Source organism: Peromyscus maniculatus, chromosome 3 (assembly GCF_049852395.1).
Source record: "Peromyscus maniculatus bairdii isolate BWxNUB_F1_BW_parent chromosome 3, HU_Pman_BW_mat_3.1, whole genome shotgun sequence".
NCBI classification, from domain to species: Eukaryota; Metazoa; Chordata; class Mammalia; order Rodentia; family Cricetidae; genus Peromyscus; species Peromyscus maniculatus.
The window spans coordinates 51,073,283-51,090,903 of record NC_134854.1 but is presented as its reverse complement, the minus strand read 5'-3'; the positions used below and the strand labels follow the sequence as shown (position 1 = coordinate 51,090,903).

General features: G+C 44.8%; 1 protein-coding gene and 1 pseudogene across 1 annotated transcript in view; both read left to right on the top strand.

Moving 5' to 3' along the window:
• The window catches only part of Tmem178b (transmembrane protein 178B), a 394,177-nt gene that overhangs the window by 83,821 nt on the left and 292,735 nt on the right, over positions 1-17,621 (top strand). The gene's annotated exons all lie outside the window — the stretch shown is intronic.
• LOC143272580 (5S ribosomal RNA) lies at positions 2,133-2,251 on the top strand (annotated as a pseudogene).

Sequence of the window (17,621 nt, the reverse complement as noted above, 5' to 3'; positions counted from 1 at the left end):
ATCTTTTTTTCCATTCTGTAGGCTGCTGTTTTGTCTCTCATGAATCTACAAGGATGATTCTAGCTAAGATTCCTAGCAATAGTAGATACGTAGCCTGAACTGGCCATCCCCAGTGATCAGATTTATGACTACCCGAATTGTCATCAGAGAGCCTTCATCCAGTAACTGATGGAAACAGATGCAGAGACACACAGCCAAACATTAGCCCAAGTTCAGGGAATCCTGCTGAAGAGAGGGAGGAAGGATTGTAGGAACCAGAGGGATCAAGAACATCACAAGAAACTCCACAGAAACAACTAACCTGGCTCATAGGAACTCATAGAGACTGAACCAACAATCAGGCACCCTGCATGGGACTGACCTAAGCCCTCTACATATATGTGACAGTTATATAGCTTGGTCTGTATGTGGGACTCCTAACAATGGAAGCAATGACCATTGTCCCCAGTGCTTTGGCTGGCTCCTGGCAACCTACTCCTCAAAACTGGATTGCCTTACTCAGCCTAAATACAAGAGCAGGTGTTTAATCCTACCTCAACTTGATATGCCATGCTTTGTTGATACCTATGGGAAGCCTGCCTCTTTTTGAACAGAAACAGAGGAGGAGTAGATTGGGGAGGGGGCAGAGGGGAGGTGGGGGGGGGACAGAATGGAAGGAGAGGAGGGAGGGGGAAACTTTGGTCATGATGTAAAACAAATGAATAAATTAAAAAAAATACAGCATCACTATAGAAGTTCAACAGTTTTAAAAATTCCATTGCTTTAAAAGTCCAGTGTCTCTTAAAAAATCCAGTCTCTTAACTGTGGGCTCCTGCAAAGTAAAACAAACAAACAAACAAACAAACAAACACAAAACAATACAAAACAAAACCCAAGTTAAATGCTTTCTTATTTTAAAAGGGAAGAACTGATGTATAAAAACACACTTAAGCAAAACTGAGGTCCATCAGTGTAGCTCAAATCCTGTAGCTTGGAATCTGACTTTTAGGACTCATTCATGGTCTTCTGGCTCCAAGAGGCCTAGACAGCTCCAGGTCTGTGGCTCTGCCATCCAGAGCACTCACAGCATGTGTCATAGGCTCAAGCCAGCACGACTCCATACCTGTTGCTGCCACTGGCAGATGTTCTATCCTCCTGACATCTTCAAAATACTGGGGCCTCCACTGCAACTGAAGCTGCACCCTCACCAAAGGCCTCTTCTAGACTCTTCAGGGAGATGCTGAACCCATCCCTCAGTGCCATCTCAGCTGCTCTCCACTGCCCCTTCATGCCATCAAAACTAGTACCACGTGGGAGACTCTTAGTCATTACTTTTCAAGTTCTGCTGTGAGCTGGATGTGCAGCCTTGGCTCCCCTGGACCGTTGCTGCTGCTTCTTCTTCTTCTTCTTCTTCTTCTTCTTCTTCTTCTTCTTCTTCTTCTTCTTCTTCTTCTTCTTCTTCTTCTTCTTCCTCCTCCTCCTCCTCCTCCTCCTCCTCCTCCTCCTCCTCCTCCTTCCTCCTTCCTCCTTCCTTCTCCTCCTTCTTTTCTTCTTGGTTTTTTGAGACAGGATTTCTTAGGGTAGCCTTAGCTGTCCTGGAACTAGCTCTGTAGACCAGTTTGACCTCAAACTCACAGAGACGCACCTGCCTCTGCCTGGATCAAAGTTGTGCACCACCACCATGCCCAGCTAGGACCACAGCTTCTTTGTGCTCACCTGAGGAAATATTTCCCATAAAAATTTGCCCCAAAGATACTGATCTCTTATTAATCACAGCTGATTTTTCAGCTTCAGCTAACCAGCATCCCTTGCCCCAGTAAAGTCAAGGTTTTCCTTCCACAGATTCTTTTTTTTTTTTTTTTTTTTGGTTTTTCGAGACAGGGTTTCTCTGCGTAGCTTTGCACTTTTCCTGGGACTCACTTGGTAGCCCAGGCTGGCCTCGAACTCACAGAGATCCGCCTGGCTCTGCCTCCCGAGTGCTGGGATTAAAGGCGTGCGCCACCACTGCCCGGCTAGATTCTTAATTCAAATATATCACATGACCCTGGTGGAACCTCAAACTTCCCTCTGAAATTTCACAAGCTAGGCCTTCATTGTTTGCATTTCTTTCAGCATTCTTAATCTCCAACCCCCCACTGAACAGCTGATTCAAAGTCTATGGCCATACCACCCTGAACGCGCCCAATCTAGTCTGATCTCGGAAGCTAAGCAGGGTCGGGCCTGGTTAGTACTTGGATGGGAGACCGCCTGGGAATACTGGGTGGTGTAGGCTTAAAATAAAATAAAATAAAATATTTTAAAAAAAATCAAATCAAAACAACCACAACAAAAATCAAACAATTGTCGTGTTTAAAAAACAAAACAAAACAAAACAAAACAAAACAAAACAAAACAAAAACCAGCTGATTCAATTCTGAGCATTCAGTGGCTTTTCCAGTTCAAAGTTTCAAATGCTTCTACAGTCCACCGAAACCTTACAAAGTCAGACCAGTCACACCAAGATCCCACTCTCTGGTACCAATTTCTGTCTTATTTTGCTTTCTGTTTGCTGTGATAAACACCATAACTGAAAGCAACTTGGGGAGGAAAGGATTTATTTTAGCTTCAGGTCATAGTTCATTATCGAGGGAAGCCAGGGCCAGAACTCAAGGCAGGACTTTGGAGCAGAGACCAACAGATGAATGCTGCTTCCTGGCTTGCTTAGCTACCTTTCTTAAACATCCTGGGATTACCTGCCCAAGGATAGCACTGTCCACAGTATCATTGATTAACAATCAAGAAAATGCCTTATATACAGACCTATAGGCCTATTTGACAGAGGCAACTATTCAGTTGACATTCTGTCTTTTGGGGTATGTCTAGTTTATATCAAGTTGACAAGAAGTAACCAGCTGTGCTACACAAAGGCTCTGATGAAGACAGGTGGAAGGTTCTTACAGGTGGAGGAGGTCCAGCTGATAACTCAGAGCTGAGTCAGAGATGTGGATGTTGGGGGGTGGAGCAGGCTATGGTGGATGTGGGATGGTTATTCAGGACCAGTCTGGAGGTCTAAAGCAGGGGACCTAGTGTGTATATTCATGACATGGCACATTTTCTGTCACCCTGCGGGGAGTCAGGGTCTTCTTAGCAGAGGAATGCTGAAATGGAAGCTGAGCTGTATGATTGCGACATGGTGGCCTGGAGATGGGGTTGGAGGCTGACAACAATTAGACCCTGATGATGTCTTTCCATTGGTGGCAGTCTGGGCTTTGGACAGGAACTGACAGCTGTGTGTGAGAGAGTGCTGAGGGCAAGCAAGAGAGGGTGTGTTGTGTGTGAGTTTTGTATTTGATATGAAACAGTGTTTTGTATGCTTGATGTGTAAATGTATGAGAATGTATGAATGTGTATGGAATATTATGAAAATGTGTTTATAAGTATATTATAAGAGTGTATGTGTGCTATGTATGTGATATGTGACACACACATATGAGAATATGTGGCATGTGTATGATGTGTGTGTGAATGTCAGAGTCTATGAGAGAATTTGTGATGGTGAGTATATGATAATAAATGTGTGCGCTCATATGAGTATATTGGAGTATATATCGAGGGGATGGAGAGTTGGCTAAGAGTGTGTACTGCTTTTGCAGAGGACCTAAGCTTAATTAATTCCCAGCACCCATATCAGGTGGCTCACAACTGTCTGTAGCCCCAGCTCCAGAGGGTCTGAAGCATTCTTCTGAATGCGTCGAATACCCACATTCACACGTGCAGCTCCCCCACAAACATATAATTGAAAATAAAATAAATATCATTAAAGAGATTATTGCTGAATATAGAGAGCGTGTGAATATATTTGTGTATATGAGTGTGCTGGTGTCTGCAAGTCTGTATGTTAGAATATATGTTTGTATTTTTAATAGTAATGTGCATCTAATAGAGACCATCTATGAAGGAGTGTGAGCCTGAGAGTGAATATGTCTGTGTTTATGTGGGATGAGTGAGTATTAGTTACTGTCAAGTCATAGTGACTTAAGTACCCAATAGAACAACTTAAGGGAGAGAGGAGATTATTTTAGCTCACAGGTTCAGAAGTTCCAGTCCATCATAGCTGGAAGGGTGTGTAAGGCAAATGAAGCACTTCACACCATATTGAGAGGATGCAGAGAGCAAGGCAGGAAGCAGCCAGGAATAATGTACCTCCAAGGACTGGCCCCCAGTCACCTGTTTCCTCCAGCTAGGGATCACTTTCTGAAGTTTCTACCATCTCCCAGATAGTGGCCCCAGCTAGGGACCAAGCATTCAAAACGTGAGCTTGTGAGAACATTTCATTTTCAGTTCACAGTATTGTATGAGGGTGTGTCAGTCTATATGCATGAGGATGAATGTGTGTGTGTGTGTGTGTGTGTGTGTGTGTGTGTGTGTGTGTGTGTGAGAGAGAGAGAGAGAGAGAGAGAGAGAGAGAGAGAGAGAGAGAGAGAGAGAGAATTTCTGTGTGTGAGAAGATGAGTGTTGAGTGTGAGGGTGTCTGTGTGAAAATGAGTGTTGAATGCTTATGACTTTGAGAGAGCGTATGGATGTGCCTGTGTATAAGAGAATGATTTTGTGTTGTGTTGAATGTGACTAAATGTTGAGTGTGTAAGATGGATGATTTGTGTGTGTGTGTGTGAGTGTCTTTGTGTGTGTGGATTTGTGTGTGTGTGTGTGAGTGTCTTTGTGTGTGTGGATTTGTGTGTGTGGATTTGTGTGTGTGTGTGTGTGTGTGTGTGTGTGTGTGTGTGTGTGTGTGTGTTTATGTTTCTTTGCACGTGCATACAGACAGGCAGGAATCTGTCCTCTACCCAGCATCCAGAAATCCCTTGCCAGGAGCTGACTCACCAGCTGCCCAGCAGTCAGGTGCCAGGATTGCCTTTGTTCACCTGCAGGGCTTGGCCAGCTCTCCAAGGATTCCCCTTTCCCACAGCAACCACAGAGAAGCCTGGAACAGGGGCAGGAAGCTGTGTCCTCTTGGAGCTTGCCACGTGATACTTTGAGTTCTGTAGCCGTGCACACACTGTTGTCCTGCCCTTTCTCTCTAGCCGTGTGTCTCTTACCTTGTTCTGCTCATGTTTAACATCCCTCAGCTGTCCCTGGGCTCTGTGGCCTGACCGTCCTTTTGGCCCCTGCTGGGACTTCTAGTACCTTGGATGCTCCATTGCTGGCATGAGCTACACCCAGGGCTTTTCTGGGTCGGCCTTTGCCTATGCTCACGCCCGGCGCCTGAACATCGTTTGCATAGAGCAATCACTGCTTAATGAGTATTTGTGGAATATTTTAAAAGGAAGCAAAACGAGCCCAACTCATACATTTTCTTCTCACCACCATTGCCTCTGGGGATAAAGGAATATCTAACCCACTGTAGATGTTGACATGCAATTTAGGTTTTTCACCAGTGCACAGTTTGAAAAGGATCTTATCATTCTCATGGTACCAAAATTCACATTTCATTTCATTAATCAAAATGGGCAACATTTTCTTGAAATCAGTCACTTCAGAAGATGGGAACTAGTATAAATGGTTTTCAAATCATGATCTGAAAAAGGGGCTATTGTGTAGGTCACCAGCTTTCAGCTTTCACAGAGTGGAGACTGCAGCTCAAGAGAGTGCGTATAAATGGAGGCAGACTTCCTTTCCGTTGGAGAGCCAAGGATTGATGGTGAGTGGTGCTAAGCCTGCATGCAAATCCATCACTTTACTAGGAAAGCAAGCCTGTTTCCTACAGAACATTTTATACCAAAGGCTGATAGCAAGTTTCACCTCAAACAGATCTCAATCCAAAGTTGAGATTCTAAGGCGGCATATGGCCAGTTTGGGCTGCATAATGACCAACAACAAAATATCAAGGGCATAAATGCTATTTTTTCCCCTCATGTCTTCAGGGTGAATCTCTTCTGGTCCTCGCGATGCTCTGCTAGCTGGGTGGTCCCGTTCCTGCACCTGTGGGCTGACAGGGGCTGCTAGAGTGCCTCTGTTGAGAACATTTTTCATCTTCTTTAATCCCTTTCCCCACAGGACCAGCAAGCCAGCTGCAGCATGTGTGGAGGGAATCCTGGTTAGTCTCGGAGTCCGAGTTTGGGGCTGGTGTTCTATCACTCCTATTATACTGATTACTTTTCTTGTCACTGTGACCAAGTGCCTGACAAAAAGCAGTTTGCAGGAGGAAGGACTTATTTTGGCTCACAGCTCAGAGCAATGTGGCCCATCATAAGGGAGAAGGCATGGTGGCAGGGTCCACAGTGTTGAGACATCCTCATAGATACTCCAAAGGGTGGTCCTCATTAGTACCTTAAACCCAACCAAACTGACAATTGAAATTAACCATATGCTGTTGGCTCAAACCACTCACACAGTTCTGAGTCCAGATTCAATAGATGAGGAAATAGGACCTACTCAGTAGTAAGATGGACTCCAGAGTGACAATGATGTATCAGGCAATGACAGGCTGCAGATATGACAATATTTCCTTAAGATTATACTGGAGCTGCAAAGTCCTATTGCCCAGTGATGTCATTGACCTCATAGTGATGCTGTTGGTGTTGGTGTACACAGACCTACTGCCTTGTAGGTGTTTGCCAGTACAGAACTTGCCATTATGGGGAGCACAAAGAACTTGGTAATGACAAGAGAAAAGACTGTGTTATTGGTTCATGGTTATTATACTTTTACTTGCTATTTTAGACTATGCCTTCTGTTTATGAAAAAAGCTAACTGAAAGGCAGTGTGCTGTGCTATACCAACAGCAGCCTTGCCCATCCTGTGTTTGTCCTTTCTCAGATGAATGTGAAGGTCAATCATATGGCTTCAGGGGGGTGGCTCAGTGGATAAAATTCTTGCTGTGTAAGAGTGAGGGCTGGCGTTTGGGCCCTCTAGCACCCACATGAAAAATGGGTGGGTTTGGCAGCTCACTGTGAGAGCTTGAGAAACTGAGACAGGATCTCTAGGGATAGCTGAATAGCTACACTAGCTGAATCAGAGAGCTCCTGGTTCAGTGAGATACCATGCCTCAGCAAATAAAGTGGAGAGCAATCAAGGAGGATGCTCAGCATCAACCTCTGGCCTTCAAACACATGCACACATGTGTGCACCTACATACACAGGTACCCATACGTATGACACCCATACATACACAGATGCATCACATCACAAATGTATCCCCACCTCACTCCCCCAAAGCCAGGTCTAGATAAGTAACCACCACCCCATTCCAATTTAGTTTTATGTAAAGATACTCCAGGATGCTTGCATGATCGTGAAATGCTCAGTGACATGCATACCTCTCAGAATGGGTGCCTATTGTCAAGTGACATAGAATGTATCCGAACCATTCATGCACTCTGCTATAGATCAGATTTGTATTCTGTGTAATAAGTGGTATACTCCATAGATACTTAGAAGGATTATTTTTGTGTAAGTGGAAAGTGAGCAATAGTTTGATGCTTGTAATGATTAGAAGGAAACTTAGAGGCAACCAAATTCCAGCAAAACCTTTAATTTTATAGAATAAGATATTTAGATAACCAGTGACCATACCTATGGAAATCTTATTTATTTTTTCCTCCAAATGTAATTCTCCTTAACACATTTTCCAATGTGCGTTTTCCATTTAATAAAACTAGGTAGACATAACAATGACATTCTTTTTTTTTTTAGACACGGTAGTCTTCTGTTCATGGAATTTATCATATGACATATACAGAATTAGAGTGTAATTTGTAGATGTGCTGCTGAGTTCAGTAATTAATTAGAATGTAAAATGTGAGAATCCTATCAAGTCCTATCATTAGGGGAGTCTGGCAGTGGGCTGTGACGGGACTGAACCTGTACTTCAGATTCCATCCTGCCTGCGTGTGAGTCAGTACCGCAGTGCTGATGTGTGGGGTTCTCACCTAACAGTGGGGTACACTTGGGGAAGTAGAGCTAGGCCAGGACTGGTGGGTCTGTGGCTCTTTCCTGATTGTGATGGGCCCTGAGGGGTCACTTCATTTCTCTGGTTCTTCCACTCATGCCAAAGATGATGGGCTGGGCTGGGTGGAAAGCCAGTTCCAAGGCTGAGAGTCCAATTTTAAATCAGTGATAGGAATTACATGACATTTGTTTGACTGATAACAACAATTCCTCTGAGTGCCAGGGAGTACGGTAAAGTGCTTGCTGTACAAGTATGAGGACCAGAGTTCGATCTCGGGCACCCTTATAAAGAGAGCTGGATGCAATGGCACACGTTTGTAATCCCAGCACTGAGGAGGCAGAGACACATGGATCCATAGAGCTTGCTGGCTAGGCAGCCCAGCTCAAACCAGTGACCTTCAGGTCTCAGAATACAAGGTGGATGGCTTGAGTAATACCTGAGGTTCCCCATTGCCTTCTACACATATGTGCACACAAGTGTACCCTGCCCAAACAAGCACAGAGAGACATACATAAATATCACACACACACACACACACACACACACACACACACACACACACACACACACACACAGATGGTTATCATCTGGGCTCCAGTGTACAGGATAATCCCAGATTAGTGACTACATAAAATAGAGGTTAATTTTTTTTCTTAGAAGAAGAGGTTGATAAGATGGCTGTGAATATTATCAAAGATCCAGGCTTCCAGCTTTCTCTTTTGCCATTTTCAGAACACGAGTTAAACCCGAGTTAACCTCAGTGTTGAATCATCTATCAAAATGGGTTGCTGGAACATCACAAATCACCATCATTGAATAAGCAGAGAGAGAAAAAAACCTTTTGGAAAAACTTGCTTTGAAATACACAGAGATTTTAGCATAGTGGCAAAAATACTATAGAATTCCCACATAGCCTTCATTTTCATATTACATAACCATGGCACGTTGATCAAAGCAGAAGCATTAGCAATGGTACTGTAGTGTGGCCTAGCTGTGGTCTTTGTTAGAATTTTTGTGCTCATGTCCCTTTTTGGCTTCAGATCTCATCCTGGATCCCACTTTGCATTTTGTATTCACAGTTCTTCAGTCTTCCTTGGCCTATGGCAATTTATTTTTCCTTAGCTTTCATGAGTTTGATAGAGTACTGGGCAGATATTGTGTAGAAAACTCCTCAAAGTGGATCATGTGGTGTTCTCTCCTGATTAGACTGAGTTATGGGCTATGAGCAAGAACTTCACAGTAGGGTTTGTAATGTTATGGCTTGTTCCCTGGAAACCTTTATCACTTGGTTAAGATGGCATCTTAACCATCAGATAACCCTACTTCCCTTCCTAGACTCTTGATTAGTCATTATGTTTGGCTTGCATACAGGGAAGGGGAATGAAGCGCCTCTTGCAGGACCTTCTTTGTAGGGCTCAATCCTGGAAGTTCCACTTCAGCTTTTATGGCTGGGATTTGCTGCCATGTAGTAAGTGATGGAGGGCTTCAACTGACGCAGGCTACCTGAGTTCAGACTCTAGACATGAGCTCTCATCTATGTTAATGGTATGGGTCAGGCAAACTGCTTCACTTGTCTGGGTCTTAGTTTGCCCTATACAGAAGGAATGGCCACGCCTCTTCCAACATTCTTATGAGTGTATACATATAAAATGCTTAGCCCTGTATGTGACACATAGTGAGGACTCACACCTGTTAGTCATTGGCAATGCTATGTGTCCACACTTAGCTACAAATGAGAATGAGAAATTTAGGCTCCCACCTCACCCTGTGGAAGCAACAAATCTAGCTAGCTAAATATTAGGATGTTGTTACTAAGGAAGAAAAGGCAGGCTGGGTATTTAAAGATAGCCAGCAGCATCTGCCATGACTGCTGTGCTCAGGCTCTGGGCTGCTAGATCTGTAGTAGACAGGGCTGTGATGTGGTGATCCTCTTTCCTAATGTAATGTCTCCACAGACAGACTCCATGCTGATTTCTAAGGGGTCATGCTGGACCTCAGGACAATGAGAAACATGGATGGTGGCCAGAAGAGCTAAGAGGTCATCAGGGGAAAAGGGTCTTGCTGGGTGTACTTGATCATCAGGGAGCAATCAGCTTTCCTCCCTGCCTCCAAATCCCAGGGGAAGGACACCACTGGAGGGCTCACACCAGCACACACTGCTGGAAGCAACACGTGCTCATTGGAAAGTGTTTGAGATATTTTCTTTCTTTTAAACACCGAATCTATAAAGAGAAGGCAATGCTTTTGGAGACCGCCGTGAGAGGTGGGTGGGTTAGAGGCTTTGCAAAGATCAGAGCTACCCTGGAATATCTGTCAACAGGAATGGCCGAGAAAGAGCATCCCTGCAGATGTGGAGGTCTGACCTCCAAATGACGTGCAGGAAGGGCCTACAACCTGTCTAGCCTGATCTGTCATGTGCTGCATGTTCCTTCCCAGGACAAAGAGTAGCTCCAGGAGTCAAAGGTTAGATCGCTTCCAGCCTTCAGTTTTGAAAAGCGAACCCAAAGGAAAAGGACTCGGAGGGGCTTGTGTGCCTCCAGGTGGAAACCAAGTCCTGTCACTGTAGCTGCAGCACTGTGCCCAGGTCTCCACACGACTTCACTTCCCGAAGCTTGGCTCCGACAAGTGCCTGCCTCTTAATAAGCACTCACTCCCCTTCCTTGGAACAGACAAATTTTCTTTTAGTCCAGTGCTAACTGTGCCAGATCCATACATATCACATCACGCTATGTTTGGAGAATCCTGGTGTTCAAGGTCATAGCCAGAAGCTTGTCCTGTAGCCAAGAGTTGTCTCAAGCCTCTTTGGGCTCCCGTCTCATCTCATCTGTAAACGAGGGTGTTGACCTCTATGATCTGAAGTCCCAGGCAGCAAAGGCTACTCTAGACTCTGCCTTTCAACGCTGGGTTTGAGGGAGCACATCTTTGCCCACAGTGTCTCTCAGCACCATTATTTCTCTTCAAGCAGTTCCGATGCAAGGCACTCTTCTTCCCATCTCTGCACCCCGCAGCCTCAACAGCCGGCCCACATGAGGAGGTGCTGTGAGTGTGGGGGACTCTCATGGCGTCCCTGGTGGTTCCTTGCTTTTCCCTCTGGTCACGTTCTAATAGGAACAATTCCACAGCAGATTTGGGCCTTTAATCATGTCATCATATACAAGGGACCTCAGTCAGTGTCATTGATTTCCCTCACTCATTTTCATCACTTTGCTGGCAGAAGGAGCCTGACATGTGCTCTCACAATGGACTGCCTTCTGTCCCTCAAACTGTAAGCACTTAAGAAAATGCCTGTGCCTGTGCCGTTCCCAAATGCATTGTTAATGAATACAGTATAGCCCTGTTTCTCATTTGAGGCTGCTCCCCCTTAAAGGCCCTGACAAAGAGCTGCAGTTGTGCCAGGGCTGGCTACACTGAGTCTGGTCGCCTCTGGAGGCCAATTTGTGGCCAATCTGGGAGCTCCTTCCCATCATGTAATAGCTATGTTCTGTTGCTCTGAGCATAGACCAGCACCCACCTCCTGTTTGCCTCTACATTTCGGAGAAAAATCACTTATCATTTGGCTCCCTTTCACCCTCTTATTCAGCCACTTACTCTGAGAACTTGCTGTGGCTAAGCTCTTCTAGAGCACTTTAACATTATCATCTTTTTCTAACATGTTTTATTTCATACCATTCCTATGAGATGGCCAGGACAGAACTCCGAGGCTCAGAAAAGGTGAATGATTTATGTCGGAGATGGATTACTTACCTACCTAGACCAACTCTATCATTCTCTCTCTCTCTCTCTCTCTCTCTCTCTCTCTCTCTCTCTCTCTCTCTCTCTCTCTCTCTCTCTCTGTATGTGTGTGTGTAGGCCGGGGTCCATGCTGGATGTCTTCCTCAATTGCTTTCTACCTTGTTTCTCGAGATAGGGTTTTTCTCTGAACATGGACAAGCCCCTTGGATCCCTCTGTTTCCCTTTCCTCAGCACCACTACTCCGGGCATTTGCATTGATGCTGGGATCTACCACAGGCCCTCATGTGTATATAGCAAGCACTTTATTGACTGAGTTAGCTCTTCAGACTCCATCTTCTCATCTAGAACCTCTGATGCTTCATGTTGTGACTTGGTGTAGTTTGGTTCCTGGTTTCCAGTCATCCTTGTAGTGACCTTCAATTTTTTTTGTGTGTGTATTTATGTGTTCTGGTGTATATGTCTGTGTCTGGGCCCAGAGAAGCCAGGGGTCCATGTTAGATGTCTTCTTCTATTCCCCTCCACCTTATGTTTGAGATAGGGTTTCTCATTGCATATAGAGTGTATAAACTGGCTGGCCATTGAATCACTGGCATCCTCTCATCTCTGCCACCCAGTGCTGTCAGGACAGTGTGCCGCCATGCCCAGCGGTCTATGTGAGCACTGGGGATCTGAAAGTAGTTTCTCATCCTTGCTTAGCAAGCTCTTTATACACAGAGCCACCTTCCCAGTCCTGGAGACCTTGCATTTAATGTAAACTTCATGGTCCCTCCTTGTAGAGATGAGTTCTGATTTGGGGAAGGCCTCCAGACTTCACAGATTGGGAACTAAGGTTGCTCTGTGCTCATGAACTTGGCTTTGGGAACTATAATGTGTAGAATTAGTTGCATTAAAGACACAAAAGAAGAAATTTATTTGAAACTATCTCTTCCTCAGATTTGCTCTGATCTCCTGCTTTGAAAATTGTTCCTCTGAGGTTTTTCCTTAAAATTCTAATTCATCTAATTAATATCTAGACACATGGCCCTTAGGGTGATTCAGGCTCTGTTGGATCTAGTGGCCCCAGGACCAGCAAAGAGCAACCTCTATGGTTGTTTGTTGTATCCCTTAACTATTTATTGGAGTCCTGACACTTGTAGAAAACCCTGAGGATACCGGAATGGACATGGTACCCCCTTGGCTTTCAAGTCTCATGGAGCATATTAGAAACTTGAGAGATCACAGTACCATTTCCTTTGATTTTTTTAAAGATTTTATTTTACTTTTAATTATGTGTAGAGTCATATGCTTATGAATTCAGGTGCCCACAGAGGCCAGAGGCGTTAGATCAGCCTGGAGCTGGAGATCCAGGTAGTTGTGAGCTGCCTGATGGGCATGCTGGGAACTAAACTCAGACTCTGTACAGAAGTATGGTATGAGATCTTAACCGCTACACCATCTCTGGAACCCTCATTTTGGGTTTTTATCTTTGCAAGGCATGCCAATAATGTTTAGCAATATTTGTACAGCTCCGAAATAAAGAAGGAATGTAAAAGTCACCCACAAGCCCTGCCAACTCGAGCTGTTTTCAGTAGCCCGTGTTCCCGTTTACTGTGTGGCCGCATGAATACAGAATTTCTTTTGCATAAATTATGAGTTTTCTCCAACAGTATGCAAATATTTTGTCATATCATCACTCAGCTACAATCGAGTGTGTATTTCTCTGCTTTGGCTTTCCTTTACCATGTTTTCTTTCAACATTTTTGTCATTGTGCATTTTTTTTTTCATATACAACTTTAAAATTCCATTGGGATATCCTTAGTCCAAGGGCCCTTGGCTGCAGCTCCTATGTGAAAGATTTTGTGGTTCTTGATAGGTATGACCACATCATTCCTGAAATATGGCTGTATTACTTAATCGTTGTTAGTTAATTCTCATAACCTGAGTTATCCACAGATGAGTCCCGCCCATCTAGAACAAATAATTCTTGGGGTCCTTACGATAATTCTCAGGGTTGGCTGAACTTTATTTCTCTTACTGTAGAGTTCTTCTCAAGGTGATATGATCAGCGATGAGTTCAGAGATGAGTGACAGCCCAAGTGTGCCTCTTACTGCGGTCTGTCACCGGGTTCACCGCTTGCTTCTGGGTTATTGTAAGGATCCCACAGCAGCATTTGTCTCATGGCTTTGTAGATGATACAAGAGCAGGCAGCCCCTGATGGTGTGAACTGGCTGCTTTTCAAGCTCCCTGATACTCGTTTTGACCCACAGTCCCCAGAAAGTCTGCCGTCCACTTGCTACCAACTGACAGAGACTCTGTGCTGTGTGTCACGCTACAGGGGTGGAGATTATTGGGTGGAGGCAGATGTACATTTTATGGGGGGAGGCCTGGAAGTGGCTGAGCTGAAACTAATTCCAGACCAGCCCTTGGTAAACAGCTGTGGCTCCCGTAGTAGCTATACCTTGATGGGGCCTGTGTTGGCCTCAATATACTAAGTCACAAAGGTGATAACATCATGTGCCTTGCTTTTTTCTAGTCCACTCTCTGAGTGGTTAATCTACAAGTTGTGGATGGGCCACTGGCTATAATAGGTTCAGTTTACACACACACACACACACACACACACACACACACACACACACTATAAAATCCAGTCTTAAATTTTGGTGTCTACTCTTATCTCTGTAAGAGGCCTATTTCTGTTTTAAAATCCTGATGTTTTTGAGCTTTTGCTATGTGATTGACTAGACAGTGTTTTCAGTATTTTGCATGCATTCCCGTATTTTATCACGTGGCAGTACTGTGATGTAGATACGGCTGTGCACTTGCTGTACTGATTGGGAACTAGTCCAGGAGCTCAAGTAAGCTGCTCATAGTTACCTAGAAGGTAAGTGGTGGAGACAGAATTAGGACTCATATCTTTGTTCGGATTTTTTGACTTTCTGGCTTGGCCAGATGCACACTGGCTATGTGAAGCAGGGCTATATGAACACATTAGTCAGGCCCCCTTTTTCCTCATGTTACTACCTCTGAGAGATATTTTCAAATCCATACAAAGTGTGTGGTGTCAGAGATGAGCCAGTTGATGGGGACAGTTGAGTGATGCTGTGTGAATCTTGGCAGCAGGGTGAGAGCAGGGGAGTGTGTGCCTATAGATCTCAGAGTCTTCATGCATTTTTTTAAAAACAAACATTTCTCGAAGCACCTGCTTTGGCCAGGTGCTGGGATGGCAGCCCTTTGCTGTGTGCTCACTGTGTGCCAAGGATCATGGTGGGTGATCTGTGTGTATTTTCTCCATTCTACCAACTAACGCTGTAGGGCAACATTCTGCTCTTTCACACCTGAGGAAACTGAGGCACAGAGAGATCGAACACCTTCCCTAACAGTGCAGAATTGGAAACAGGATTCTGGATAACAGGACAATGAGCATGAAATAGTTGATTTAATTTTATCCATTAATTTACCACTTCTTTCATTTGTCAGTTCATAAATATTATTTGAGAGCCATTAGAGGCCAGTCACTACTGTGTGAAAGAGTGAGATCTGCATGGTGAACAATGTTGACGAGGGTTAATAAATGAGACTCTCAGTGCCCGCACAGCATACCTCTCTGAGTTATTGGTCAGGGAGGCTCATAAGACACAGAAACCAGTGCAGGCTGGTGCGATTGCCCTTCTTTGTCCACCATAAACACGGTAAAAGTCTATTGCTGCAGACAACATATACTTTGGTTTCAGGACATAGAGAAAACCATCCTGAGCTGACCAGGAAATGCTACCTGCTGGCTAGCTTTCGTGATGCTGGAAGGTGCTATGCAATCTGCGGAGGGAGAAAAGACATCAGTGGTCTGATCCAGTAATGGACCCTGCATGCTACAATGTTGATCTGCCAGGAAAGATGCACCCATTGTTACAATAGCGGCATGATGGCTCTGAGAATACCCACCCGATTTCTGGCTGGAATCTGAGGCCTGCCCCATAGGAGGGGTTTCAAACCTGTTACTGCAAACCTGGTCAAAAGCCCCTGTCTGGAGAGGTCATAGGCACTTCTAGATGGAACCCACTTTTGTATTGTTAAATGGTCATATTGTCAAACTGTCTTCTATATATTTATGTTTATACCCATAGATTTATGTTGCTGTCAGTCTTGGTCAAAGAAATTTCTTTATGCAATAGGCAATGGTTAATGCAGAGATCCATGGCTGGTCAAAGTGCTAAGCATAGGTAATGCTGAGTGTTCAACCGTAGAAGGGTTTTTGGTATCAGCATCCTCCTACCCAGGGACCATCATGAAAGATAGAGCAGAAAGAATGGTAGAGCCAGAGGATGGAGAGGGGAGCTGTAAAGTGCTGCCCTCTGGACATGACATGACATTGTCCCCATGCACTTGCAGTGGCTGTGATTACCTGTACAAGACAAGCTGTTCAAAATTTCTTTCTTTTTTTTTTCTATTTTTTAATTGATTCTTTGAGAATTTCACACCATGCACCCCAATCCCACCCATCTCCCAGTCCTTCCACATCTGCCCCTCACCCTTATAGTGTCCCCACAAAGGAAAACTAGCAACAAAATAGTAAAAAATAAAGATAAAAAGAAGAGAATAATAAATACAATAAATTTAAAAATACAAATAAGAATATCAATTTCAATTAAAAAACAAGTAAACAAATCAATGGAAAACAAGCAAACAAGCATAACAAAACAAAAGAAAAAAACAAACAAACAAACGAACATCACTACCCCCAAACCCCAAACACTTCTTTGCCTCTCCATCACCTCTTCAATTATCTTAGTGGTATTGGGAGCTGCTGTGTATCATGCAGTATCCTCTTTTGTCCAAACAGCTTTCCTTGAAAATGTTCATTGTGTAGTATGTTGTTGGTCAGGTTCAAGGCCTCTGGCCTCCAGCACACTATCAGCACTGGGACCCCCACAGAAACTCCCTGGGCATCTCACTGTTACCCCAGTCATGTAGACCATGTAACCATAGCTCTGCAGGACCAGTCCCTTCACACAGTCTGGCAGGTCATAGATGGGGTAGATGTTGGGGTGTGCCAGCTGAAAGCCCTGGATGTATACCTGGGTGACTGCTGAGTTGGTCAGTCCAGGCCACTGGGACCACTCCCTTCAGGTGAGGGGCGGGACCAGCTTTCCTACACCAGTGGTGAGGAAAAAGTGGGGGCCATCTTTCCCAGGTGTGTGGAGGGGCAACTCTCCTATTAAGGGGGGGGCACTTTTGCCATGCCAGGGTCATCTGGGTCCATTTTCCCTGGGCTGGTGAGGGATAGAATGAGCTCTCTGGTGAGGCAGTGGATAGGAGGCTGGCTCCTGAGGCCCCCACCCCAAGCTGAGGAGTTGGTGACGACTATGCCTACTGAGAGAAGGAGAGCCACTTTTCTTTAGGAGTGTGGCTCCCAGTAGGCTGCCCATGCCCTAGTGAATAGCTGAACCTTTATGCTCGTATGGACAACTGTACTGGTTAGTTTATGTCCTGGTAGAATTATTTGGGAAGAGGAATCTCAGTTGAGAAAATGCCCCCATGAGATTGCCTGTAGGAAGTCTATGGGGCATTTTCTCGATTAATGATTTGATGTGGGCAGGCCCAGCTCACAAGGGGGTGGTGGTCCCGGGCAGGTGGTTCTGAGTTGTATAAGCAAGTAGGTTGAGCAGGCCATGTGGAGCCAAACCAGAGAGAAGCATTCCTCCATGGCTTCTACTTCAGTTCCTGTTTCTGGGTTCCTACCTTAACTTCCCTCCATGGACTGTGACCTGGGTATGTAAGCCAAATAAACAGTTTCCTCCACAACAATGGATATGAGGCACAAGAAAGAAACAAGGGTGTGTTTCAGAATGACTTAGATTGCTCAACTAATCTAATTCTCTCTGGCTCGCTCTGTCTCTGTCTCTGTCTCTGTCTCTGTCTCTGTCTCTGTCTCTCTCTCAACTCTTAAAGTCTAGGGAGCAGTGGGATGACTCAGGTAGGAAGAGCTTCTTTCTGCCATGTCT